The 27813-nt window shown below is 44.3% G+C and overlaps 1 protein-coding gene across 4 annotated transcripts in view; it reads left to right on the top strand.

The window, feature by feature from the left end:
* Positions 1 to 27813, top strand: part of SPATA13 (spermatogenesis associated 13) — a 100019-nt gene that overhangs the window by 15805 nt on the left and 56401 nt on the right. The window contains exon 1 of one of the 4 annotated variants that reach the window (XM_081950191.1): positions 26130 to 26266. The exons of the other annotated variants lie outside the window; for them this stretch is intronic. The gene's annotated coding sequence lies outside the window, so the exon portion shown is untranslated. Of the gene's footprint in view, positions 1 to 26129; positions 26267 to 27813 lie in introns of those variants that run through there. 4 annotated transcript variants of the gene reach the window in all.

Here is a 27813-nt window from a genome sequence, read left to right as displayed (position 1 = left end):
TCCAGAGGGATCTAGTGAATGTCTATGGCGGAAAGAGGACTTGAGCGTAAGTGTCTTAATCCTTAGAACATCTACTTTCACTTCCTGATGTGCATAAACCAACTCATGACCAGGGGTGGGTTTCAACATTTTTTACTACCGGTTTGGTGGGTATGACTAGATGGTGGGGGGGCAGGTGACTGAATGGGCATGGCCAACTTGATGTCACTCATGCACACTCAGTCACATGACGTCACCAAGTCATGCCCACCGAAACGGTGAAAAATTTTGACGGGGGGGGGGGGGTCCAGCCTCGGCGGAGCTAAGGGAGTGCCTGCAAACTACCCAGTAAGAAAAAAAAGTTTTTGTCCTCTCCGGCCCCCAGGCTTCAGCAGAGCTGGGGGAAGGCAAAAACACCCCCGTTTTTGCAAAAAAATGGGCAGAAAAGAGGTATAATAGCAAATTAAAGCAAATTAAAGGGTGATAGAATGGGCTAATCTGGCAAACTGCAGGAAGTTAGGCTTATGGAGAGACTGTTTTAAAGAAAAACTGGGAGGTAGGTGGAGGTTTGTGTAAACAAAGGACTCTTTCAGTAAAAAAAGAAAGGCTTACCAAATATTTTGGTATAAGATTAGAGTAACGATTAGTTTCCATTTTGGGTTTCATGGGAAGCAAATTATTTTAATCAGTCCACTCTTTTTTGGAATAACAGGAGTTAGTATAAATCAATTGACTGTTAAATTTTAAGGTTCAGTAGATTATTGACATTAGCATCATTAATTAAAACTAATTTGGAATGACAGTACTTGCCAAAACCACCTCTATCTAATTTATATGATGATTTGTACAAGCAGTAGAAGGTAGAATTAAACACTTATTAGATAGCATGTATTATTAGTCTGGGTCTAATAGAAATCCAAGATGCTTTTCTCAGCTTGTAGAAAAAAAAGCCTTACCTGCTGAATTATTCTTGTTACTTTAAGTGTTCACCTTACCCATGTAAAAAGTTGGTAGTATGGATTATGAGTTCTAGGAAACACATACAGTTATTGTAAAACATAATAAAAACAATTTCTCAGTAGGCTATGGAACCATGTTAGTACAAGTGGGCTATTTATTGCTTGTTTAACATAAGCACTGTAGGGCAAGTTATTTAATAAAACAAAAGTTGGAGACTTTATGTTAGATATTAATGCAAATGAGCAATTCAATGGCTCTCAAATGTTCTTTCTCCAGAATACTGAAATTTAAATATTGATAATGTATAGTGATTTTCTGGTACATAAAGATAAAGGTTCCCCTCTCCGTTTCAAAGCCGAAGAGCCAGAGCTATCTGAAGACATCTTCGTGGTCATGTGGCCGGCATGACTAAACGCCGAAGGCGCACAGAGCACTGTTACTTTCCCACCAAGGTGGTCCCTATTTTTCTACTTGCATCTTTACATGCTTTCGAACTGCTAGGTTGGCAGTTGGGACAAGTAACGGGAGCTCACCCTGTTACGCAGTGCTAGGGATTTGAACCGTCGAACTGTTGACCTTTCTGATCAACAAGCTCAGCATCTTAGCCACTGAGCCACCACGGATATCTGGACATCATCCTAAGAGGCCTAAAATCATTTTTTCTCTAACATACAAAATATTATTTCTGCTTGCTTTTATAATTAGGTGCAATAAATTCTGAAAATATGTATTACCGCTAATACACTGTTTAAATGTGATTTCTTTGCAAAATCATAGACTTAATAGGACATTGACATTTTATTTCACATAAGTTTGTAAACAAAGGCTATAAATCCTCTTGTCAGATTCTAGTATGCATAGTTGAAAATGTTGATTTTACAACCCAGATTAAAAATTTAATTAAAAAAAATCTAATCCCTTTAAAAGAGCTGCATTTTCTTGGGTTGTGTCGTCTAATACAATAGTCCATTTTTTACTGTCTTTGCTATGTTTTCCTTCTGTGGGAAAAGTAGGAGGCTTTCAGTATATTCTGTGAAAAGATTAGTTTCTTCAAACCCGCTAAGATTTTCTCACTATATGAGAATAAAAGCCTTTTATATAGACTCGTCTCTGATGGGAGTTTACCCCCAAATGGTCAAGAGACATCAAGAATTGCTTTGGTTCATTTTTTGTTCTTGTGTTGAGTGTGCAAGTTAAGTCAAGAGTTCTTGGTGAGAGATTTGAAAAGATGGCATCCACACTTATTCAGTTATAAATGAAAGGACCAGATGGTCTTTTCTACCTGAGGAGTGTGCAGTCAATCAATTAATTAATCAAGCTGGGAGGGACTTTGGAGATCTTCTACTCCAACCTCCTGCTTCTGAACGCAAGCTTTTCCACTGATTAATTTTTTCTCACGGTTAGGACATTTCTCCTTAATTCCAGGTTGCTTCTCTTCTTGTTTAGTTTCCATCCATTGTTTCTTGTCTTGCTTTCTGGTGCTTTGGAAAATAAGTTGACCCCTTCTTCTTTGTGGCAGTATTCCAAATACTGGAATACTGCTATCATGTCACCCCTAGTCCTTAAGGTCCCAACAATCATTACGTTTTGTCGGTTTATAAAATAACTGAATTAGAAGTCTCTTTCTATCTCCAGTTCACATACAGAACCAAAGAAAAATTTATTGGCAGAACAGTTTACTTCAGAACTGATGAAGGGACAAGAATGTCTTATCATATTTGAGGAGGGCAGACTAGCTTGGTTTGTTCAATATAGTTGAGTAGATTGTGTGATGCACACAGATCTGGAAGAAGGGAATTCGGGGCTGCTGCTCTAATTTCATCTGCTATCACAGTGATGGCAAACCTTTTTTTTTTTTGCCTCGGGTGCCAAAAGTAGGAGGCTTCCCTGAAGTCTCCTGAGGGCAAAAAACAGTCCAACGCGCAAACTGGAAGTCCGTTCCCAAACTTCCGGCTTGCGTGTTTGGCAGTTTTTTGTGCTGAAAAATGTGCATTGGGTGGTTTCCCTAAAGCCTCCGGAGGGCGAAAAATGGCCAAAATCAAGGCCGAAAATCAGCTGGCCAGTGCAAGCATGTGCGCTGGAGCTGACTGGGCAACGCCTTGCGTGCCCTCAGAAATGGCTCTGCGTCCCACTTGTGGCAGGCGTGCCGCAGTTTCGCCATCCCGGTGCTATCAAGACCCACCCTTGTTTGATTCTGTCTCATGGTCAGATTAGCTCTTAATGATACTGTAATTATTGATCTTTTTGATGTCATTAACAATGCGAAGGAAAACTATAACAAGTGGTGTTGATCAGTGGTGGGTCCCAATTTTGTTACTACCAGTTCAGGCACGCTCGCACACGCGTGCGATGCTTCTACACATATGCAGAAGTGTCTGGGCGGGTGGGCAGAGCCTCCTGCTGCCGCTACTATCAGTTCGCCTGATCCAGGCCGAACCGGGAGCAACCCGCCTCTGGTTGTTGATGCATTATACTAAGCCAAAATATGTAATTTATTTGGTTTTGGCATAATATTTTGTATGGTCCCAGTTTATAAAGCATTGTTTTATGGCTTATTATGTACATATTGTAGGAGATGATTAGGCTGAGCCTGAGAGAGGGATCTTGAGTCCCTTCGCACCCATAAGAGATCTAAGTCCACCCCACCTTGAATTCCATTGACTTACCTACTGCCTATTTGCTTTGACCTTTAGTCGTTCAGATTCTTGTAGAGCAGGGGTGTCAGACTCAATTTCATTGATTGCCACATCAGGGTTGCATTTGACCTTGGAGGGCTGGGGTGGGCGTGGCCAGGGTGGACATGGTCAGCTTGACGTCACCCGTGTCAGGGGCGCCTGTGGTGGCCCAAGTGCTCTGCCAGCAAAAACAGGCTCCCAATCTCCATTTTCGGCTGGTATGGCTTCCTGCAACCCTCTGCCAGCAAAAATGGAGCCCGGGAGGGCCATGTGCTGTTAGAGGCACCACCGGACGTTCCTTCACTGTTTCCAGGGCAGCCCCACAGGTCAAATCCAGCCTGCAGGCCTTGAGTTTGACACTCTTGTTGTGGAGAGTGTTACCATGTAATAAACCTGTATTAAATTGATCTACCTTGATTCCTGATTTCCTGCGCTTGACAGTGTAATTTTTTTTCTCATTGAGCTCGGCATGTGAATCTTTGGAATATATGAGAGCCATGTAAAGATAAGATGAATGAAAAGTACAGGTAGTTCTTGTTTAACAACCAACTGTTGTTAAACTGTTGTTAGCAACTGTTCAAAGTTACAATGGACACCTCCCCCCCAAAGGTATTTACAACATGGTTTTCAGCACTTGGCAACCAACTTCCAGTTAAGGCCATTTGCAGCATTCTACGATCCTGTGACTGCGATCTTCAACATTTTTTTGCCAGTTTCTAGCATTTGCTTCCGATTTCAGGCAAAAATATACCCAGTGAATAAAATCGGTTTGTTTAACCACCACATTCATTTAATGACCGCCATATTCACTTAACCACCACTGTGCTCATCTAACAACCCCCAGCGTTCACTTAATGACCGCTGCAAAACCCAGAAAATTGGGCACGGTTACAGGGTGACCCACTTAGGGATCAACACAACATATGACTAATTCCGAGCTCAATTACAGTTATAGGTTAAGGGCTATCAGTAGGTATGCTCAGAACAGAAAGTAAATGAAAAATATATAGACATAGTTTATATAGTTCATACACAATGTATGAATTTGGTAAACTAAGGTTTATCCAGCAACTTGGTATTTTTAGAAAATGGGTTAGAACCAGAGCTGGGCTGCTGGGGGTTCGCAGGGGTTCGGGAGAACCTCCAGCTAAGATTCTGTGAAGTTCGGAGAACCCCCAAATCCCACTTCTGGCTGCCTCCCCCCCTCCCAGGAGTCCCCACATGGCCTGTTTTGGATGCAGGTAAGTGCAGGGCGCACACAAAGGCTTGGGAAAGGTGAAAAACGGGCCTTCCGGAAGTTCATGAAGGCAGAAACGGGCCCATTTCCAGCTTCCGGAGCCTGGGGAGGCCATTTTCACCCTCCGGAGCCTCGAGGAAAGCCTCCAGAGCCTGTGGAGAGCAAAAACACCCCTTTCGGCCATTGTGTAGGAGGCTGACTAGGCCACACCCACCATGGCCACAGCAACTGGGCAGAGAACCCGTTGCTGAAATTTTTGAAGCCCACCCCTGGACTTAGAACCAAACCATTACGTGTGTCAGTGTGCATAAATAGGAGTCATAGAAAGCAATGTCTAACATCTGCTGGTCTGCTCCCTTAAGGAGTGAAGAATCTCAACAGCTTTATCTAAGGAAAAAAATCCTGCATGCCCCTTTGGATCAACCTATGCTCCAGCTTCTTTGGAAAAATTAAATTAACGTTGGCATGTTTGGGCATAATAATAAATAAAAGTCACTTACAAATTCAAGTCCTGCCAGCAACCACAGAAATCAGTCGTTATGCTGATTAAATTCCACAAATTGTGTATCTTTATGATAATTTGTCAGCACATTCCTGTTGGGAGCCTCAGGCTTAAACACTTTCTCTGTTGGGTAGATTACATGTGATCCCAAAACACCACCTATCTGCAGAGAAGCAAATGGATTCCTAATTATACGATTAACAGTTACTGAAGAAACCTGAGATTCACTTCTGACTGCTCTCTCTTAGATAACTTGTCTGCAACTACAACTTCCAGAATTTCCAGCTACTTTGGCATAATGTCGCACCTGGAAGAGAGAGGTTGAATGCATATGTTTGCTTAGCCCTCTTCTTGATGAGAGCATTCCTGAACAATCTTTCTGTTTCTGAGAGCTACACTAAACTTTTTTTTTAAGGGAAGCTGAGAGCTGAAAAAGAAGAGCAAAATAGTTGGGACTATTCCATTTTTCCCAAGGTTTCTTTTGCTTTTAAAAGATATTAAGCATACTTTAAGGAATTTAAGGAGGGACGCAGTGGCTCAATGGCTAAGATACTTAGCTTGTCAATCAGAAAGGTCGGCAGTTCGGTAGTTTGAATCCCTAGTGGCATGTAACGGAGTGATCTCCCGTTATTTGTCCCAGCTTCTGCCAACCTAGCAGTTCAAAAGCATGTAAAAAATGCAAGTAGAAAAACAGGGATCACCTTTGGTGGGAAGGTAACAGTAGACCATGCACCTTTGCCGTTTAGTCATTCCGGCCACATGGCCATGGAGACGTCTTCGGACAGCGCTGGCTCTTCGGCTTTGAAACAGAGATGAGCACCACCCCCTAGAGTTGGGAACGACTAACACATATGTGCGAGGGGAACCTTTACCTTTACCTCAGGAATTGTGGAACTGTTTTTAATGCATTTCTTGCTTGCAATTGTGAAAAAAATACAATTTTTTGTCAATGATGGTATAGGATAAGCTTTGGATTCCCATCAATTGCCCATCTCTGCCTCAATAAAAGAAGTTACTTCTGAGAACACAGAGACAGCTATCTTCTTCTCCTGTTCTATACCCCAGTCCGTGGAGGATAAGATTCGTTCTAAAATGACTTACAAAACTGGTCTAAATGTTCCCATAACAGAATACAGTTCAGATATCAAGACATGAAGCAGGAAGTTTCATTTTTCTGCTTCCTGAGATGCCACAGGAAAAGGGCCTCTCTCTGAGAGAAGACTATTTGCAGCTAGTGAAAAAGCCAAGGCCACCTCTGAAGATGAGACATAAAATGACTTTTATTTCAAAGAACCTATAGGTATTCTGAAGAAGTCCAGACTGATAAGCACACATTAGAAAGCCCAAGTCAACTGGAAGTGAGACTGCAAGGGCACAGTACATCACACAGGTAAGCAAGAGGATTTCATGGGAGTGGGGGGGGGGGGGGAAGAGGTTCATTGCTTAATATTATTATTCAAAATATTATTTTAAAGTGTGAAATTTAACTTGAAATTTAAAAGCCTTCCTGGTTCATAGAAGTTAGTCACACGTGGCCAGACCAAAAATGAATGAATGACCTTGGAACTTAGAATGATATGCGAGCCAAGATTATCTCTGGCTTGCTTTATCCTAGTCTGTGAGAAGCTTCTGCTTTGGTTAACATTCATCCCTTACTTTTTGTTCAATAGTTTGTATACGTGTCTGCTCATATATGAAGAACCTTCTGTGTGTATGGACTGTGTAGGTGGGAGAGAATTGGGGGTGGGCTGCTACAGTTAAGCTAACGTCATTGCCAGTTCGGAGAACCTCCAAATCCCACCCCTAGCTGACCTCTCTCCTCCCCCTCCCCTCCCAGGAGTCTCCACACAGCCCGTTTTGGATACGAGGTAAGTGCAGAGCCCGTGAGGAGGCTCAGGGAGGGGGAAAAACAGGCCTTCCAGAAGTTTCTCAAGGCCAGAAACGGGCCGTTTTCAGCTTCTGGAGGGCCTCCGGAGCCCAGGGCAGGAAGTTTTCACCCTCCTAGAGGCTTCAGGAAAGCCTCTGGAGCCTGAGGAAGGTGAAAATGCCTCCCCTCCAGTGGTGCAGGTGGCCCACTAGGCCATACCCACCATGGCCACACCCACCCAACAACCAGGCAGAGAACCGGTTTTTGAAGAAAAAGAAATTTTTGAAGCCCACCCCTGGAGAGAATTCAGAGAAAATATGCCCCTGCTTTAAGAGTCTCAGAGTCACTCCATTTGTGTTGTGGCACATTTCAAGTCTCAATTTTTGGAACTGAATGTGGAGCACTGCACAGCCCTAATAGATACCGTAGTTGGAAATGTCAAGCATTTTGTTTTTTTACCTGGAAGATCCAACATTCATGAAATCCTTATTTTTTTTCAGGATTAGAGGCTTCCCCAAAAGAATAGTCACTAGGAACAGAAATCACTCCATATTTTCACATCTGACGGGTGAGTATTACTTCAATTATTGTATTGTCTTCTGGGCAAACATACCAATATCAGTGTCAGAGGAAACCAGCAATAATAAAAAGGGACTAGGAAAGGAGCAGAATAGTATTATTGAACCAACCCAACCCAACATGTTTGTCACCATTGCTACTCATTAATCATCACTACCCCCATGTCTGTCTTGTCTCTCCACAGGTAACCAGATAACCATTGAATACTCATAGGGGAAAGGATGTCCCCCCCACCATCCTCACCTATACCATGCATAACACAAAGCCTACAAGAGCAGCAACTTAGTTAACCCCATGGCTACTACCTCTTTCTTGCTGGTACAGGTGTTGTTTCTGCCCTGAGTGGCTATGTATCTACTGCTCTGTAGTTCCCTACACCACTTACAGAGGCAAAAGAATCTTGCAACTCTGCTGTGATGCTGTCTATACTCACTTTGGTGTTCAGACTGTTCAATAAAATACGTGACCGTGTCTATATGTTTCCATGTCTTTCGGTTCCGCTGTTGGATAGTCAGTGTCTTCGTTTTGGAATCTTCACATGGAAGTGTAACAAAATTCTGTATTGCCAAACCTCAGCTAAGTGTAACATATGATCCAAATATTTTCCATTTCGTTACTCTTTTACATAAAACCACTAGAAAACCTCACTGTTATTCTCTTGTGCGAGCTTATTGTTGTAGCGTGGAGTTTTCCTTATGTGACTCATCCTTTACTTCATATATTTGTTTGCTAACTGCATTCACTGGTATGAAAAGTATTACATGAAATTCTTGTTAGGTAGCAAGATTTGCACCCTTTGAGGAAGTCTATAATATATTACATGGAGGATCAGGTCCACTGGACTATATTGTTGTGTTTCTGGTTATTTCCTTTTCAAAAATACTGCTTTAAAAAGCTTGTCAGGAAACATGAATCTCCTTCAAAGCAAGCAGTAAGTTAACCTTCAAGAGAGACACACATAGACACGCATAAAAATATTATGATTAGCAGTGAAATGATAAAATTAAACAATGGGTAATTAGATAATGAAAGAATATATTTTAATGTAAGCATGTGCATTAATAGTAGAATCACACGGATTGGATGATTGGAAAGAACCTGAATAGACTTATTCTATATGTTTGAATGATTGTGATTGGTACTAGAAGTGTACATTAAAACACTGAACAATGAAAGAATGAAAGATGAAACTTTAATATAAATAGATGTGAAGAGCTAAAAAAAGTGAAATATGAACAACGAAGGTGAAAAATGGAAGATATAAAAGAAACATCTTTGAATATTATGGTAAAATGAGGGAAAAGTTAAAATAGAGATAGAAATAAGAAGGGAATAATTGTATGTAATCATTATATATGTGTGTGTGTGTGTGTGTGTGTGTGTATGTATGTATGTATGTATGTATGTATGTATGTATGTTTTCGTAGATTTTCACGGGTGCTGGTCTTGTTGTATTCGGGTCTTTTCCCGTGTAAGATTGAGATTGTCTTGGCAACGTTTCAGCGAGGTCTCACTCGCCATCTTGAGGCTGGGTTTTGGGCTTAAAGTGTGATCGGAGCTGCCGTCTTTCTATAAATCTTGGTGGCGGGGTGTGGAGTGCTGGCTTTGTTTCAGTAAGTGGAATGATTGGTTGTGTGGTTGTATCATGATTGGTAGATTGGTGCTGATTGGTGCTGGCTGTGTGTCTATTGTTGTTTCATGTTGTAACGGCCTGGGTGTTAACCAGGTTAATCTCCAAAACAGAACACTTCAACAAGAGAATAATTATGGAAGCTATTGAAATTGAGAAACACCCCCACAACATAAATAAACGTGACAATACCTCCCACCTACCAGACATCTGGAAACCAACCCTAGTCAACAAACGGGCCCCACTCACCACCCAGGCCGTTACAACATGAAACAACAATAGACACACAGCCAGCACCAATCAGCACCAATCTACCAATCATGATACAACCACACAACCAATTATTCCACTTACTGAAACAAAGCCAGCACTCCACACCCCACCCACCCCAAGATTTATAGAAAGACGGCAGTTCTGATCACACTTTTAAGCCCAAACCCCAGCCTGAGGATGGCGAGTGAGACCTCGCTGAAACGTTGCCAAGACAATCTCAATCTTATATGGGAAAAGAACCAAATACAACAAGACCAGCACGCACGCACACACGCACACGCACACAAACACACACACACCAAGATATATATAATAATAGGGAGGTTTAGAAATTGATAGTATTAGGTATGTTTAAACAATATGAAACAATGTAAATGAAATAGTAACTGAGTAATAATATTATGTCCATTTGTATTAAAATGTATAATACCCAGGTATCACACTATTCACGCATTGATATGTATAAATAATATGAAATAAAAAACGGGGGGGGGGGGGATAAACACGCATAGGAAACAAAAAACATTAGGAAAGCACTTCAATGCAATTTGAAGTATTAGGATCTTGAAAACCTATCAGAGTTGCTCTTTACTTCAGAGCCCCAGGTAGAGTTGTTTTGCGTGTCTTTCTTACAATTTCTACTTTCCTAAGATTAAGATATTTTTTCTATATCAATTTCACATTTGATCACACCATGCAACGTATGCCTGGTTCCCACATCTCAACACCAACAAAAGTTTTCAGAAGGCTAAGATCAGGAGGAGTGAATTTAACCATCACTCCTCTGTCATGGTCAGATCACTCACTCCTCCGTCTTGACTTCCCTGGTGCTACCCCCCGCTGCGGGGAGGCGGAACCGGAAAACACTAGATGGTTCCGCCCCAGGCGCTTGATGGAACCAGACAGGTTCCAGACGGAGCTTGGGCCACCTCCTGCAGCCCTGACCTGCCCTCGGGTAGAGGACCTGGTGGCCGCGTGGAATAATGCGACTACCGGGGCCTTGAACCGGGTGGCGCCTTTGCGGCCTCTCCGGCGGCAACGATCCACCCTGGCTCCTTGGTTCACCGAGGAGCTAAGGGTGATGAAGCGCCGCAAGAGATGCCTAGAGAGTCGTTGGAGATCCTCCCGATCCGAATTTGACCGAGCACAGGTACGAGCCCATTTAAGGACGTACCTAGTGGCATTGAGAACGGCCAAACGTCAATATTGTGCCGCTCTCATTGCATCCGCAGAGAACCGCCCTGCCGCCCTGTTTCGGGTGTCCCGCTCCCTTCTGTTTCAGAGGCCGCGGGAGGCCCCTTTACAGGGTAGGGCAGAGGAGTTTGGGAAATATCTGCAGGATAAAGTCGCTCAAATCTGGAAGGATTGGGTCCCCTTCAGTGGCCCAGTCGAGACGCCAGTGGCGAGTCTTGAGAAACCTTTTTGGGAGGAGTTTGACTTGGTTGTCATCGAGGATTTGGACAGGTTGCGTGGACGACTGCGACCTACCACATGTTTGCTGGACCCGTGTCCCTCCTGGCTTGTACTGGCATCCTGGGAGGTTACACGCGACTGGCTCCTGGGCCTAGTGAACGCTTCGTTGGGTGAGGGGTCTCTCCCGGCCGCCTTGAAAGAGGCGGTGGTGAGACCCTTGCTCAAGAAGCCTTCCCTGGACCCTACGGAGCTGGCCAATTATCGTCCTGTCTCCAACCTTCCCTTTTTGGCGAAGGTTGTAGAGAGTGTGGTGGCTTCTCAGTTTCCACGACATCTGGAGGAGAATGATTATCTAGACCCGCGCCAGTCCGGCTTTCGCCCTGGGCACAGCACAGAGACGGCCTTGGTCGCGTTGGTAGATGATCTCTGGAGGGCCAGAGATAGGGGCTGTTCCTCTATCCTGGTCCTATTAGACCTCTCGGCGGCTTTTGATACCATTGATCATGGTATCCTGTTGCACCGACTGGAGGGGTTGGGGGTCCGGGGCACCGTTTTGTGGTGGTTTGGCTCCTACCTCTCCAGCCGGACGCAACGTGTGTTGGCAGGGGAGCAGAGGTCGACCCTAAGCCCCCTTACCTGTGGGGTGCCACAGGGGTCGGTCCTCTCGCCACTCCTGTTCAACACATACATGAAGCCGCTGGGTGAGATCATCCGTGGTTTCGGGGTGGGATATCATCTGTACGCTGATGATACTCAGCTGTACATTTCCACCCCGAACCACCCCAACGAGGCAGCCGAAGTGATGTCCCGGTGTGTGGAAGCCATACGGGTCTGGATGGATGACAGCCGACTCAGGCTCAACCCTTCCAAGACGGAGTGGCTGTGGCTTCCGGCTCCCCGGTTCAACCAGATAATCCCATCTCTGGCCATTGGGGGCATTCAACTCGCCCCTGTGGAGCGGGCGCGCAATTTGGGGGTCCTCCTGGATGCCAGGCTGTCCATGGATGAACATGTGACAGCCGTGGCCAGGGGGGCGTTCCACCAGGTTCGCCTGGTGCGCCAATTGCGCCCCCTATTGGACCGGGACGCCCTACGCACAGTCACCCATGCGCTGGTGACGTCTCGCCTGGACTACTGCAACGCTCTCTACATGGGGCTTCCCTTGAAATGCACTCAGAGACTGCAGTTGGTCCAGAATGCGGCCGCGCGGGTGATTATGGGGAGTACTAAGTACTCCCATGTGACACCTCTCCTGCCCGAGCTGCACTGGCTTCCTGTGGTCTATCGAGTGCGTTTCAAGGTCTTGATTACGATCTTTAAAGCGCTCCATGGCTCAGGACCTAGTTACCTGCGGGATCGTATTCTGCCCCATACATCCCTACGACCCATCCGCTCGCACAGAGAGGGACTTCTCCAGGTGCCGTCCACCAGACAGTGCCATGGGGCGGCACCTAGGAGCAGAGCCTTCTCTGTGGCGGGCCCAGCCCTGTGGAATGACCTTCCCCCGGATATTAGGACCACTACTGACCTCCGCTCCTTCCGTGTTAAGCTCAAGACCCACCTTTTCCAAATAGCTGGCCTGGCTCAACCATAACTTCGTAAACGCTCCTGATGGGTTTTTTAATTTAGTAATTTTATTTAGGGGATTTTAAATTGTGTTTTTAATTGTCTTTCACTTATAAGTCAACTCTCCTCCATGCACATATGTTTATGTCTCTGTTCTTTTTGTATATATGTTTGTCTTATGTGTTTTTTATCCGTTTTGATTGTACGCCGCCCCGAGTCCTTCGGGAGAGGGTTGCGGCTAATCAAATAAAATTATTATTATTAGTAGTAGTAGTAGTGGGATTCAAATAATTTAACAACCGGTTCTCTGCCCTAATGATTTCTTCCAACAACCAGTTCACCAAACTGCTCAGAAAGTTAACAACCGGTTCTCCCAATATGGTGCGAACTGGCTGAATCCCACCACTGGCTTTGGTTGACCCTTTCACCCTACATGTGGATGGAATCTTTTAAGAAATTTGTCTTTACTTAATCACTGTAACATCACAGGGGATTTAATTAGAATTACATTTTACATCATTCCAAACATGGTACAAGTGACGTCGATTTTGAAATAGTTCTTGTACCAATATTATGGGTGAATCTTGGTTTCTTTAGAAATTAGGAGAAATTCCTTATAGAGTAATAATTTTAGATAATCTTTCCTGAACGATATGTGGGTTTGAGTGAGCTGGTTTGCAAAATGGTCAGTTTCTTGATTAGAATTGCTAACTTGTGTAGAATAATGTGGGCATGCTTGTGATTAATTGAACTTTGGTGGTGCTTGTAGCAAACTGGTCAAAATAGGCCAAAACAAACTACTATTGTCCTTATTGTTAGCAGAGAACATTTATTCACTTGTCTGTTTATAATTTAGATTGATAAGGCCTACCCACTCAACACTGATTCTGTTGTATGTGGCAGAAATTTAAGTGAGGTTATAGCATAGTCTATGGCTTCTCTTAAAAAGAATTATGTGAAAATCATATTATTGACCATAATCATAAAGCCATAATCTCAGTATCTCTGGGCCTATATCACCAGGGCATAAAGATTGAGATTCAAAAATTTAAAGGAATAAGTAGCAAAATGTATGAATTGATGAACGAAATAAATAATGGATACATATATGTATGTGGAAGTAAGAGAAATAGGAGGGATATAAAAATCAGAGGAAAGATAGATCTCTGGCAGAACTAGAAGAATCTTAGGAACAATTGTGCAACATTCTAGATGACTGGTGCAGGGAAAACAGAATTCAGTTGGGTAACATGAATAGATGGGTGGGAATGAGTATGAAAAGAGAACTGTGAAAGCGATTTGACCATTTGGATTCCAAGAATGAATGAGAACATTGATTGGTCAGCATCTAGTAAGAGGAAGGTATGTTTATTTCAAATATATAGTTTAAAGCAGGGAGTTTCTTTTATACACGTTCATGGCAAAAGAATGAATATAAATCTACTGTAAATGTATTATTGACTTGATTGTTTATGATTAAACACTGAGAGAATTAGTAACGCATACTGGCTGATGAGACATTTTGAATGTGAAATAAATCTATATTTGGTGGTATCAAAGTTGGTCTTGGAATAAAATGAACATAGAAAAAAGGAAACAAAAGTGGAATGATGTGGGAGTCATATGCAAAGGATTCAATGGTGAACAAGGAATAAGACATGGATCGAGACTGTTCTCCTGGTTTGTTTGCTTGTTTGTTCCAAGTAGTACTTTGGATTATGATAGAGGTGTGTTGGTTGTGGACACAGGAGACCTGTGTTAATTGTTAATCTGGATTCCAGTTTACCATACATTAGATAAATTACATAATGCAATAAAGAGCACAGGGCTGAAACTTGATATTTCAAAGACCTATGGAAAATGGAATGAATAATTTCACATTAGACATAAATGGTTAAAAAGCTAGGAGAAGGAGATGAAGTCGTGTTGCTTGATGAAATGTTTCCTAAAGATGAGGAAATGGATGAACTACAATTAAAATATGTACAAATGCTAGTAGAAAGGTAATTGGTAACATACGGTTTCTTAGGGTGGGGAATGAACATTTGTCAAAAGAAGCAAAACCAGCTATATATATAAGGTTGAGTTCCACCCACTTCTTTACATGGAAGCAAGAATTGGGCATATCAAGAGACACACAAACTGAATGAGATGGGAATTATATAATTAACAAAAACCAAGTGGGAAGTTTAAAGAACAAAGGGCAATGCATGAAGTAATGTATGGATATGATGTTCCAGAGTCACTGGAGTCGATGATGATGATGATGATGATGATGATAGTGATGATGATGATGATGACGGAAAGAATAGAAAGATGTGGAGAAGTGTAATAAATGTCATACATATAAAGTCTATTTAGCTATGTTTTCTAAGAGTGCTGGGCTGATGATCGGCAAGCTCACATGCAAGACCGGTTCTTGCCACGTGATGGGGTGAGCTCCTAACCCTCACTCCAGCTCCTATTGGCCCAGCAGTTGAAAAGCAGGACACCACAAGTGGATAGATGCAGAGGTGAGTTCCTACCGGTTTGGACCGGTTCGGCCGAGGAGAACCGAACCGGTTCTATTGTTGGCGGCGCCATCTCGATTTTCGGTTCTGCGCATGCGCAGAATAATCTTCATTGCAAAAATGTACTTTTTTTCCCTTTTCTAATGTTGTGTACATTTGCAGACCTTTTTAGGTGAAAATGCGCACGCATGCGCTGCCGAACCTGCAGTAATGCCGGCAGCAACCCACCCCTAGATAGTACAATTTCAGTGGGTAACTTGAACGGAGCCCTTAACTGGGCAACCCCCAGGCAATGAGAATGTCATCGGTTGATCCTTTCACCACAGAAGTGCTTTGGTGTTTCTGACATGGAAGTATAGTACAGCTGTGTTTTCTTATCTCATGCCTTTATTTTATTTTTGGCTTACTGCCTTTCTACATAAGGAAGATTTGTTTGTTTGTTTGTTTAAGAGGCTGCCCATCTTACCTCAAGGTAACTCTGGGCAGCTTGCAATCATTAAAAATAAAACTGTATATCAATTAAAAACATAAATAAGTTGATACAAAATCCAAAACACTATGGTCATTGGTGGGTTGCAGGTGGTACACCCCAGTACGGGCGTACCTGAGCCTACCCGGAGCACCGGATACCGTTCCAGTACGGTGCTCCGGAGGGCCCACCTGCCTGCCCGAGCTCCTTACCTGTGCTTTAAGCCTTTGGCGCTTCCGCGCAAGCGCATGGCGCTTACAGCACCTCCGCAATGCTCCGCCGACCAGCTGGAGCATAGCAGAGGCTTGCGGAAGCGTTGCAGGCAAGTACGACGCAGGCTTGTACCGCGCGCGTCCATGGGGTGACGTCAGTGCCGTTCCAACCGTACCGGTTGGAATGGAATCTGGAACCCACCACTGACTATGGCCCAATTAAAAGATGAGGAGCGCGAGCACAAGATGAGGGGAGGTTGGATCCATTGTTAGCCAATCAACTGCCTCCACTGTGATATTCCCCCATTGCAGCCCCAAGCTAATTGGCAGAGCAAGGTCTTTAGGCTCTTCTGGAAGGTCAGGAGCGTTGGACTGACTTCATACCAGGGGCAAAATGTTCCACAGAGAAGGTGCAATGGCATAGAAGGCCCTTCACACGGATCCCGTCCACTGGAATAGACAGACTGACAGGCCCTGCAGCATGCCTTCTTTGCCGGCACAGGTGGGACAGACCAATCACAAAAAAGTTGTTTTCCCAGCATAATGCTGCTTGCCCCCTACCCAAATAAAAACATAATGGGTACGTGTGCATGTATGAATGTAATCTAAATGTCACAAAATATTGCAACAATCTAACTTCTTTTTCAGGTATGTTGGACTACCCCTTTCAGATCTTTTAGCCAGCAAATCATTGGAATCATAGTTTCTGTAATTCAACAAATCCGCAAAGCAGTGGTTTGGGAAAAGCTGCATTAATTAATTAACTAAGGAGACTTATATGGCTGCCCAACTTATGAATTCTGGGTAGCTCACAATAACAGTGATAAGAACATAAAGCCAATAACAAAGGAACAACTCCTTGCACCCTAAGCCAACACTTGGCAATGCATAACAAATCATAATCATTGGGTCCAGACCAGGGGTGGGCTCTGACAGAGACTACTGATGGTTTGCTCAAGGGCGCGCTTTGCACGCGTGCTTGATGCACGCTGTGCGCTCATACACAGTATAACTAAAATTGCTCTGTGCATGCGCAGAAGCAAAAAACAAAATGGTGGCACATATGGCACCGCTGGGAGAACCAGTTCGGGGGCATGGCAGGCCAGTTCTAGCAACCCAGATTGCCAAGCTACTACCAGTTCGGCTGAACCGGTCCGAACTGGTAGGAATCCACTACTGCTCCAGATTCAACCTATCCCAACACCTGGGGAAAAGCCAGGTTTTTAAGGCCTTTTGGAAAGTTAGAAGCAACGGTGGGCTTCAAAAATTTCAGCAATGGGTTCTCTGCCTGGTTGCTGGTGGGTGTGGCCCTGGTGGGCATGGCCTAGTCAGCCTCCTGCACCACTGGGGGAGGGGGAAGCATTTTCACCTTCCCCAGGATCTAGAGGCTTTCCTTGAGTCTCTGGGAGGGTGAAAACTGCCTCTCCCAGGCTCCGGAGCTTCTAGTACTTCTAGAAGGCCCATTTTCCCCCTCCCGAAGCCTTCACATTGGCCCTGCACATGCCTCACATCCAAAACGGACCACTTGGAGATCCGGGGGGGGGGGGGGCAGGGTGGTTGCGGTCAGCCAGAGGTGGGATTTGGAGATTCTCTGAACCAGCCATAACGTTAGGGTTAGAATGGATAAAGGTAAATACCAGTGACGTGCGGTGAGGTTTATGGCTGGTGAGGCTGGTGACGTCATCAGGAAGGCAGGGAATGGGACCATGTGTGCTGGAGGCTCAGGCTGCCTCAGCCTCCAGCACACGTGATCCCATTCCCCGCCTTCCTGAGCGTGCTCCGCCGGCTCGCGCTCTGCAGTCCAGACTGCAATATGCAGTCGCGAGGAGCGCGCAAAGTCCAGCAGAGGCAGGAAGGTTCTCGTCGTTCCCCAGTCGCTTTCGGGCCTTCGTCATCCGGCAGCGCCAACAACATTTCTGCCTCCGCCCTCTGCAGCTCCCGGGCGCGCCCGGACAGAGGTAGCCAGAATGGCGCCGAGGCAGTCCGGCGGGCGAGCAACTGATGATCAGGCTGCCTCACTCGCTGTTTCATCCGCCCGGACGCCCTCGGTGTCACTGTGGCTACATCCGTCCGGCCGCGCCCAGGAGCTGCGGAGGGCGGAGGCAGAAATGTTGTCGGCGCTGCCGGATGACGAAGGCACGAAAGCAACTGGGGACCCAATCGCTTTCGTGCCTTCGTCATCCGGCAGCGCCGACAACATTTCTGCCTCCGCAGCTCCCGGGCGCGGCCGGAAGGATGTATATAATATTATTATATATATATAGTATATAATATTATATACTATTATTTCATGAAGAGAGGTGAGGCTCTGCCTCCCCTGCCTCCCCTGACCGCACAGCCCTGGTAAATACTGCTGTTTCTCTTCATTTCTAGTGCAAATAAAAAGCTCTTATTTTCCACCAGGTAGCAAAAATGAATACATTCTTGAAATAGGAAGGTTTCCATTAGGAAGATTTAGGAGTTTGTAAATCATAGTTTGGAATAGCTCCTTGAATGTGACTGTATTTCTATACAGACATGCCTACAACTGTTTCCCATGTGGTGCAGAGCAGGCAATTTGAAACATTTAACCTCCATTATCTTTACAAAATCTGCAAAATCTGAAGAGGCTTAGAGGGGCATCTGGCTAGCAGAAGAAATGAAAGATACTACATAAGTTTAAAACCACTGCTCACACCATGACATCTTTCACTTTGATATATACATTTGTTCATGAGAAAGTTCCCCATTATGTCAAGGATAAATTGACCCGCAATAAAGTACAACATTATCTCTGAAACTCCACTAGTTAGTTAGAGACTCAAAACATACATCAAAGTCCTTTATTTTTGTGAGAATCAGATGTGTTGCACAAAGTGTTGTTGCCTCATCCCTACAGATATTTATACACGCAAACCTCAATGTGTTTCAAGGAAAGATACTTAGCTTTTTTAAAAAACGTATTTAGTTTTGATTTAACATGTAGCAAAGATCTACCTGTTCTGATGATATGAATGATTTTTGTAAGCTTTGAACAAAGCATAGAAGGCTGTAAGTTTGTAGTATGTGACAGTTCTAGATAGGAAATAGTTTTCTTGTTCATTGGTTGATGTGTTGTACTGACTCAAGTATAAAACAGATTTTAAACTAAAACACATGCTTCGTCTATTTAACTCAAAAGGAAGGGATTGTGTATTGGTCTTTGCTCTCTTTCCATCTGAAATATGACGCTGTAGAACCTGAATATTCTTTTCATTTAACAGGAAACCTATTAGCCTTAATTGCTTTAAAAACCCAGATAATTCAGTTAAATTAAAATTTGAAGAAACGTGGCCACGACTGGCTGGCTCCCGCTCCCCCCTCCCCCAAACATGCATGATTTCACTTCTGAGTTTTAAAAACATTAAGTTAGGAATCAGATGGTGATGGGGAAAGATTTTTGAGTTGCAGGGTCTTTATTGGAAACAGGAAGTTTTCCTTTATGTTTGGGCACAATGATCCATTTATAATAAATAAGAAATAAAGAAGCATCTCTTCAGACCAGGCTGCCTGGATAATGCCTCTTGGGGATGGGGAGAAAACACAATAATAGCATCAGAGACAGGCTGAATGAGGATATAAATAGCTTTCTTCCAGACTGAAAGGCTGAATCCATCATTGAGTTGTGTCCAGCTGCAGTGGGAAAGGTAGGCGGGTGGGCTAGAGCTGCTCCTAGGGAGGATAATGGTAACCTGGTACGCAGAGGTCTTGTTTCCCAGATTGCGTCATTCTGTCAGTCTTTTGTCTCTCAGCCTAATGACACCACTGTGCCAAGTGGAGGGCTATAAGCTCCCGGCAACCAGGAAGATAAAACTTCCTGATAAAACGATTCAATTCAGAATAGAGCTGGAAGGGATCTTGGAGGTCTTCTAGTCCAGCCCCCTGCTCAAGCAGGAGACTCTATACCATTTCAGACAAGTAGTAGTCCAGTCTCTTGTTAAAAACCTCCAGTGATGAAGCATCCTCAACTTCTGAAAGCAAGCTGTTCCACTGGTTAATTGTCCTCACTGTTATGAAGTTTCTCCTTAGTTCCAGGTTGCTTCTCTCATGAATTAATTTCCATCCATGGTTCCTTGTCTTGCCTTCTGGTGCTTTGGAAAATAAGTTGACGCCCTCCTCTTTGTGGCAACCTCTCAAATACTGGAATACTGCTACCATGTCACCACCAGTCCTTCTTTTCTCTAGACTGGCCATACCCCATTCCTGCAACTGTCCTTCGTATGTTTTTGATTATAAGTTTCATTATTTCATTAATTGATTAAAAGTTTCATCATTATTAGGATGATAAGTTTCATTATTTTAAGGGGACGTGCTTTATTCTGATCAATATCAAGGATGTTATGAATTGGGATATTTCAGTATCCATAGAAAAGGAGATAGAAAGTTATTTTCACATCTCTCCAATTTAAAAAGAAAAAGAAACCTTAAGACCGTGATGGCGAACCTATGGCAGGCATGCCACAGGTGGCACACGGAGCCATTTCTGAGGGCACGTGATGCGTTGCCCTGTCAGCTCCAGTGCGCATGTGTATGCTGGCAAGATGATGTTCAGATGTTTTTTGCCCTCCAGAGGCACATTGGCAAAAAAACTGCCCAATGCGCAAACCAGAAGTTGGGGAACGGACTTCCGGTTTGCGTCTTGAGTTGTTTTCGCCCTCCGGAGGGAGAAAAACGGCTCAATGGGCAACCTGGAAGTCCGTTCTCAAACTTCCAGTTTGCATGTTGGGCTGTTTTTCGCCCTCCCCAGGCTTCCCCGAATCCTGGGTAGGGCAAAAAATGGCCCAAGGGGGCCCACCGGAAATGGCCCAAGCGGTCCCACCGGAAGTTCAGGAACAGACTTCCGGTTTGCCTATTGCTCCATTTTTCTCCCTCAGGAGGCTTTCCTGAAGCCTGCGGAGGGCAAAAAACGGCCCAAGCACCTCCCGGAAGTCTGGAGGGTACAGTGAGGCCGCGCATGCGTGGGGGGTTGTGCGTAGATGCATGGGGGAACCACATTGCATTATGGGTGTGGGCACACATGCGTGCAATCCCCCCCGCTCCTCCTACTTTTGGGACACCTCGACAAAAAGGTTAGCCATCACTGCCTTAAGACAACATGTTTTTTCCCCCCGTGCAAGTGCTTATCCATGAGCTTCATTTCATATTTTATGATATTTTTAAAATATGAAACTGAGTTGGATGGCTAGTACTGTAACCGCCAATGAATTTGTGGTTAAGTTTAATTCAACCTTAAAATAATTAAGCTTAATTTGGCTTAATTTAACCTTGTAAATTACAGATAAGCCTCGACTTACAAGCATTCGTTTAGTGACCGTTTGAAATGACAAAAACACTAGAATAAGTGTGAAATGCGGACTTATGACTGTGTTTCACACTTACGACCATAGCAGCATTCCATGGTCAAGTGATTAAAATTCAGATGCTTGGCAACTGGCTTGTATTTATGAGGGTTGCAGTGTCCTGGGATCATACGATCACCTTCTGCAACCTTCTGACGAACAAAGTCAATGGAGTGGCCAGATTCACATAACTGCATGATCCCCTTAACAACTGCAGGGTTTCGTTTAACAACTGTGGGATAAAGAACATAAAATGGAGTACAACTCACTTAAACTGTCTTGCTTAGCAACTTTCTAGGTTCTGTCCTTTCCGAGTGAAATATCTTTTCACAGTCATAGTGAGAGTGGGAAAATACGATGTTACATAGAAAGTTTCAATTTCATTTGCTGTGTCCTTTCAGCTGCTTTATCTCCAAAGATCTTTTCACCTCTCTTCCTTTCCCTTCATTCATTCAATTGCTAAACAACATACTGCCTTTTCTTCTGCTGGCACCATAATTGCTTCCCTTTTCCTTATGCATCCCATCTTTGCACTACAGTATTTTTGTTACTGTGATTTGTCTACATTTCTCGCCTGATTTCCACCCTCAATTCTGCCACTTGCGCTTCACCCTGTGAAAATACCTCCCTTGTGTCCTATCAGTCCAACTTCTGGGCTCATGCTATGGAAAACACATCAAGATGTAGTTTTCCATTGCAGAGGACGATGTAACTTTCCGACAAGTAACTCTTACTAATGAGGAAGACATAAATCTATTTTGTGGCATGCCAAATCCAGAAGAATTTGAGGCTGTTTTTAGTCTGTCTTTCTTAGGAGACACATCTACGTATGCGCTAGTAACTCTAAAGGAGAATGTTTGAGCATAAATCTGTTTCAGTTATATCCCCTCATAAGAATTACTTCATTTGAGAATCAGTACAGTCACAGGTGTCAAACTCGCAGCGTCGCAGGACATCGCGCGACATTTTTCCCTTTGTGGAGCTGGGGTGGGCGTGGCCTCCGTGTGACGCATCCAGCCTGAGGGCCGCCAATTTGACACCCCTGAGTACAGTTAGGCTATGCTGGTTTTTTTCCCCCCTTCCATTCAATCAGGTGCAAGTGTGAGAGGCTGCCTGAACAGGTCCTTGCAATTTTCTTGGCAAAGTATTTTTAGAACTGGTTTGCCATTGTGTCCTTCCTAAGGTGGAGAGAAAAGGACTAGCTCAAAGTTACCCAGCTGGCTTTGTGCCTAAGGAAGGACTAGAACTCATTGTCTCCCAGTTTCTAACCTGATAACTTATCCCCATGAGGGTGAACCTATGGCACGGGTGCCACCTGGAGCCATTTCTGAGGGTACACAAGGCATTGCCCATCGCTCCAGCACGCATGTGTGCACTGGCCAACTGATTTTCGGCCTTGATTTTCAGCCATTTTTCGCCCTCCGGAGGCTTCAGGGAAGCCTTCTGAAGCCTCCGGAAGGAGAAAAATGGCCCAATGGGCAACCCGGAAGTCCGTTCTCAAACTTCCAGTTGGCGTGTTGGGCCGTTTTTTGCCCTACCCAGGCTCCTAGAAAGCCTCTGGAGCCTGGGGAGGACAAAAAATGGGCCCACCAGAAGTCGGGAAACAGGCCATTTCCAACCTCTGGAGGGCCTCCAGGGGCGGGGAAGGCTGTTTTCGCCCTCCCCAGGCTCCAAGAAAGCCATGCGTGCATGCACGAGGCAGCGGGGAGGCATGCACTCATGCATAGGGGGTACGGTGTGGGGGCATTAAATTATGGGGGTGGGCACACGAGTGCGTATGAGGTTTTGGTACCCAAGGCGAAAAAAGGTTCGCCCTGACTGCCTTATCCACAACAGCAAACTGAAATTCTATGTTATGCTACATTATGCTCTATTATGATATAAACTTAGACCTGCTTTCTATGACACAAACTCCTTGATATCCAAACAGGAAACTAGCTCTGAACTGAAAGAAAGTTTAGTGAAACTGCCCTGAGAAAAAATAAAGGTGGAGACAATAAAGCAAATGCAAAAGATCATGCAAGAGCAGATTAATGTTTATTTTAGCAAAGTGTACCAAAGCAAGTACAGTATATTTCTTCTGTACTACGGACAGTACAAAGTCTGCCCTGAGTGAGTTTCCTTGAGTTATGAATAACAGCAACGGCTAGCATTAAAATTCACATATGCCATAAACAGTGATTCACAAGCATATTGGCTGCATTGATTTAACATATAAAGCCAATCCAAAGAGACCATATCATCATAGACATTCAATCCTAATGATTGTAGCTGAAATGATGAAAACTGTGTTGTGACATCACAGCACTAGCTTTTGTATCTCCATCATGAGATCGTATGCAAATCTATAAAGACAGAGTTTGCATGGAAAGAAATGTTTTGTAACTCCCCCCCCCCCAGCCAGCAGATAATTCATATTCATATTACATTCATATTATATAACTTAGCATAATGGATAAATGCAGCCACAGTATAGCATTTTGATAAGTTAGTGGGTCCTAGTAACCATTTGTAACATGGGAATAACAACACATTACAGTCTCATGAACAAATAAACACAAATTAAAAATGCTATAGACATGATAAATGTGTTGGGAAACTCATGAAAGCCACAATATCCATTAAACATACTTTTTTGGGAAGAAAGAAACCCCATGTTTTGGTTCAACTAGCATCCTGTAACATTTGGATAATTGTACACATGGTATAGATGTCTCTCATGCAACTCATCCTTCCTTTTATGCACATTATTTTAAACATTTCTTTTTAGTTACTTCGCAATAAATATTTAGACATCGCTGTCTATTGATAATAGCTCTTTTTTCCTTCACCAATCTAGAATTTGTTCTCTAAAACCTTTACATTCCTTACTATTTAATCTTTCTTTGACTTTTCCGTCATTTATTGTTGTTTATTGTTAGCAGAGGCAATGACTGAATTAGGTATTTTATCATTCAACAGGAAGGAAAATTAAACCTAATTTGTGAAATAATTGACATGTGCTGCTTTGTAGAGCTAGTTATATGAAATTGTTAACCTGCTTGGGCTTCCTTTCTTTCTTTTTCTGTTCCACTGTTTCTCAACTTTGGCAGCTTTTAAGATGTGTGGACTTCAACTCCCAAGATTCCCCAGGCATTGCTTATTGGGGAATCTTGGGAGTTTGAAGTCCACATATCTTAAAGTGGTCCCAATTGCAAAACACAGCTCTATGTTCAAAGTTGATATTTATATGATGCTAAGCCTTAACTTGATTGCTTTCCTATATTTTTGGAAGCCTGTCGCTATGCTAGATGGCTCAGTGGCTAAGACGCTGAACTTGTCAATCAGAAAGGTCAGCGGTTCGGTGGTTCAAATCCATAGTATAGGTCTGCGTGAGTAGGGGGTTGGACTAGATGACCTCCAAGGTCCCTTCTAACTCTGTTATTGTTAATTTAATAATTAGGAAACCATGGCTTAGGCCCGTGATGGCAAACCTATAGCACACGTGCCATAGGTGGCACAGAGCCATATCTGCCGGCACGCGAGCTGTCAGTTCCAGCACACATGCGCTCACCGGCCAGCTGATTTTCAGCTTTACGGAGGGCCTGGGGAGGCAGATTTCACCCTCCCCAGGCTCCGGAGGCTTTCCCAGAGCCTGGGGAAGGTGAAAACAGCTTCCTCCTCCCCCCCTCCCCCGGAGGAAATACCAAGCTCAGCTTGGAGGTGAGCAGTGCGGCGCATTTGGGGGGAGAGGGGGGGCGCATGTACATGTGGGGGTGCACTTTGCATTATGGGTGCCGGCACGCATGTGTGCTACTGGTGCGCGCCCCCTCACATTTTTTGGCACCCAACTGGCTTAGGCTGTGACATGTAGGAACCTAACCCATTGTGGCAAACTATCCATGAAATTGTAAGTTTATTCTGGGATATGCATTTCAAACTTGGATTCTTGGATACATATTTCAAAAAGATCTCTGTTTAGTTCCCGTGATTCTGGAAGATTGATCGTCTGAACATATTAATACAACTTTTCCTCCATCTGGTGAACTGCTAGATGGGGATTACTGGAAAGTGAAACCCAAGAGAACTGGGAGGGCACCAGCAGGAGAAAAGCTGTGTCACACTAGTGACTTGCAAAAAAAAAAAGCATCCCTGCCCTGCCTTCACTAACACAGGGCGTTTTAAAGTAAAGTTCCACCGATGGTCTCTGTTAAAAAACAGCGGCTCATTTCCACCGGCCGGCCTCCTGGCTATTCAACGGGTCTTCGGATAACTTCCCCAGCAAGCCTCCTTTTGTCTCCGGCGGGGTCGCAAGGAGGGCGAGAAGAAGGGGGTGGAAATCGACGCCTTTGAGTGTTGGGCTCCCCCTAAGAGAGCTCCCTGCTAAGCGAGAAGCGAGATGGTCTTACCCGGGCTGTCTCTCTGTACCCCACCCCACCTTACCCAAGCAGCTTCCAAAAGTCCCGGCCAACTTTGGTTGCCTTTTGCAAATAAAGACAGCCGGATATTGTGTTGGGTGTTTGTGTGTTTGTGTGTTTGTGTGTGTGTGGGGGGGGGGGGAATCCACCACGAGGAGCGTCCGCCTGCAAACGCTTCTCTCCTCTTGCCGGGACGGAGCGAGAAGAGGCGAAGGGAGAAAACCTCTGTCGTACTAGCCAAGTCCCTGTCCTCATGAGCAACTCTTCCCCCCCCCCCTCTCCCAGCCCACAAGCGCTCCGCACGCCTTCCACCCTCCCCTCTCTCCGCTCCAGTGTGCCTGAAGGGCTTCTCCACCCTCTGTTCCGGTTGCTGCCATAGTGATGCGTGGAAGCAGCTTAGCCTCCGCTACCCAGGGGAGGGGAAAAGACGCCGCCGCAGAAGCAGCAGCAGCAGCAGCCAGAGAGGGAGGCAAGACAATGCTGCTGCTGCTGCTGCTGCTCCCCTTCTTCCTCCCGCGTCCATGTAGAAGCATTTAGGGGACACCTCCCCCCCCCGCCCTACTCCGGGTGATTCCTTCTTTCCCAGCCCGATGCGGATTTGGTGCTCAGCGCCTGCAGACCTTCGGCTCCCTTTTCCCAGGTAACTGGTGCCACCATTGGTGGGAGGGAAGGAGGAGTGCTCGCGGTTAGGCTGCCCTTTGCTCGCTTGAGCGCGCCGAAGTGGTTGCTGCTTCACTTTTGCGCTTTGTTTTGCACTTAAGCGTTAATTCCCCCCCCTTTTTTTAAAAAAGTATTTATTTCCTGGGATTCCTGAAAGGAGAGCCTGGGAAACCCAGCAGGTGCCGGGTTGGCGAGTTGTAGAAAAGTTCAAAGCAAAAGGAAGAAAGTTGGAAAGAGTCACAAGAGAGAAGGGCAAGACGTCATCCTTGGCTGCCCAGTGAGCAAGTGATGCCTTGGAAGTAACACTTTTGAGGGGCCATTGTTCCCTGCAACGTTGCTTTCCACTGTATGGTCACTGCCTTCTGCTCCTAGTAGTAAATAGATCGTTATTTTAGAAGTATGCGTGTGTAAGTGGGGCGACTGCCCTCCATTATAATGTCTTGTCCTGCTGTAACTTTCTTCAACCCGGTGCCCTAGATGTTTTGAACTGCATGGCCCTTTAGTCATCCCCAGACAACAGATACCACGTGATTGAGGTAATCCAGTATACTTGGAAGATACACAAATGGGGGGGGGGGGATAATCTATTTCGACACTATCCAACAACTAGCCTTGCCTTTAATTGTTTTGATCTTGCATGTGTCCACTGAGAAGTTCAGAACTAAACATTATTTCTCTCGGATTTATTTCATACGTTTAGGATTGTGGTTCTTAAAACAGTTGTCATGTTTTCTCCCCTCCCTCTCTAAAATTTAAAACTAAACATTTTAAAAGTATAATGAAAGAAAGGCTGATGAAAGAGTATTTGAATCTGAAGCTCCTAAAAATTATCTGAAAAATAGTTCCCGCATCATTTAAAGCAGCCCCTTGTAAATGTTTAGATTTAAGTGTGTCTTGGTGGGTGTAAGAAATGTGTATTGCAGAAGGGAGAGTGAAGCTGAAAAAGACTTGAATAGGGCAGCAAGGGAAAAAAGAATTAAAGGATGTTGAATACAGAAACAGTAAGCTCTTGTCTGCTGCTATGTAATGTCAATTTTAAAAGGAGGAAAATAGAGAATATAAGGGAAATGGTACTAGTTTAGGATGAAGTTAATTGAAACAAAACATTCCCAAGAGTGTTTATGGTGTGTATATGAAAGGTTGCTTATGCAACATGTGTTTGTATTTAACTAGAAATTAAAAGAATATTGAGGCACTTAATGGTTGCTTGAATTAGCAAATATTCCACATGGAATGTTAATAATGTATTGCTTTTTTATGTGGATAGGTGCTAGATGTTTCTTTCTCTCCTTTTCCTCTTTAATGTTGATTTGAATTCTAGATTTCACTGCATTGATTCCATTTGTTATTTTGACAGTAGAATGTTTAGCTTTCACAAATCTCAAGGATGTCCTAAAAGTGAAGGCTTAAAGATGAATAAAGCAGTTTCTGGTCCTGCAGATATTTCCCCACTTTAATGGGTTGCTAAGAGAGCTTTTCTTTTCTAAATTAACTGAGGAAGTGTTTACAAGAATGGCTTCCACTGAG

The sequence above is a fragment of the Natrix helvetica genome (genome assembly GCF_964273705.1).
Source record: "Natrix helvetica genome assembly, chromosome: 4".
Taxonomy (NCBI): domain Eukaryota; kingdom Metazoa; phylum Chordata; class Lepidosauria; order Squamata; family Natricidae; genus Natrix; species Natrix helvetica.
This window is presented reverse-complemented; position numbering and strand designations above follow the sequence as displayed.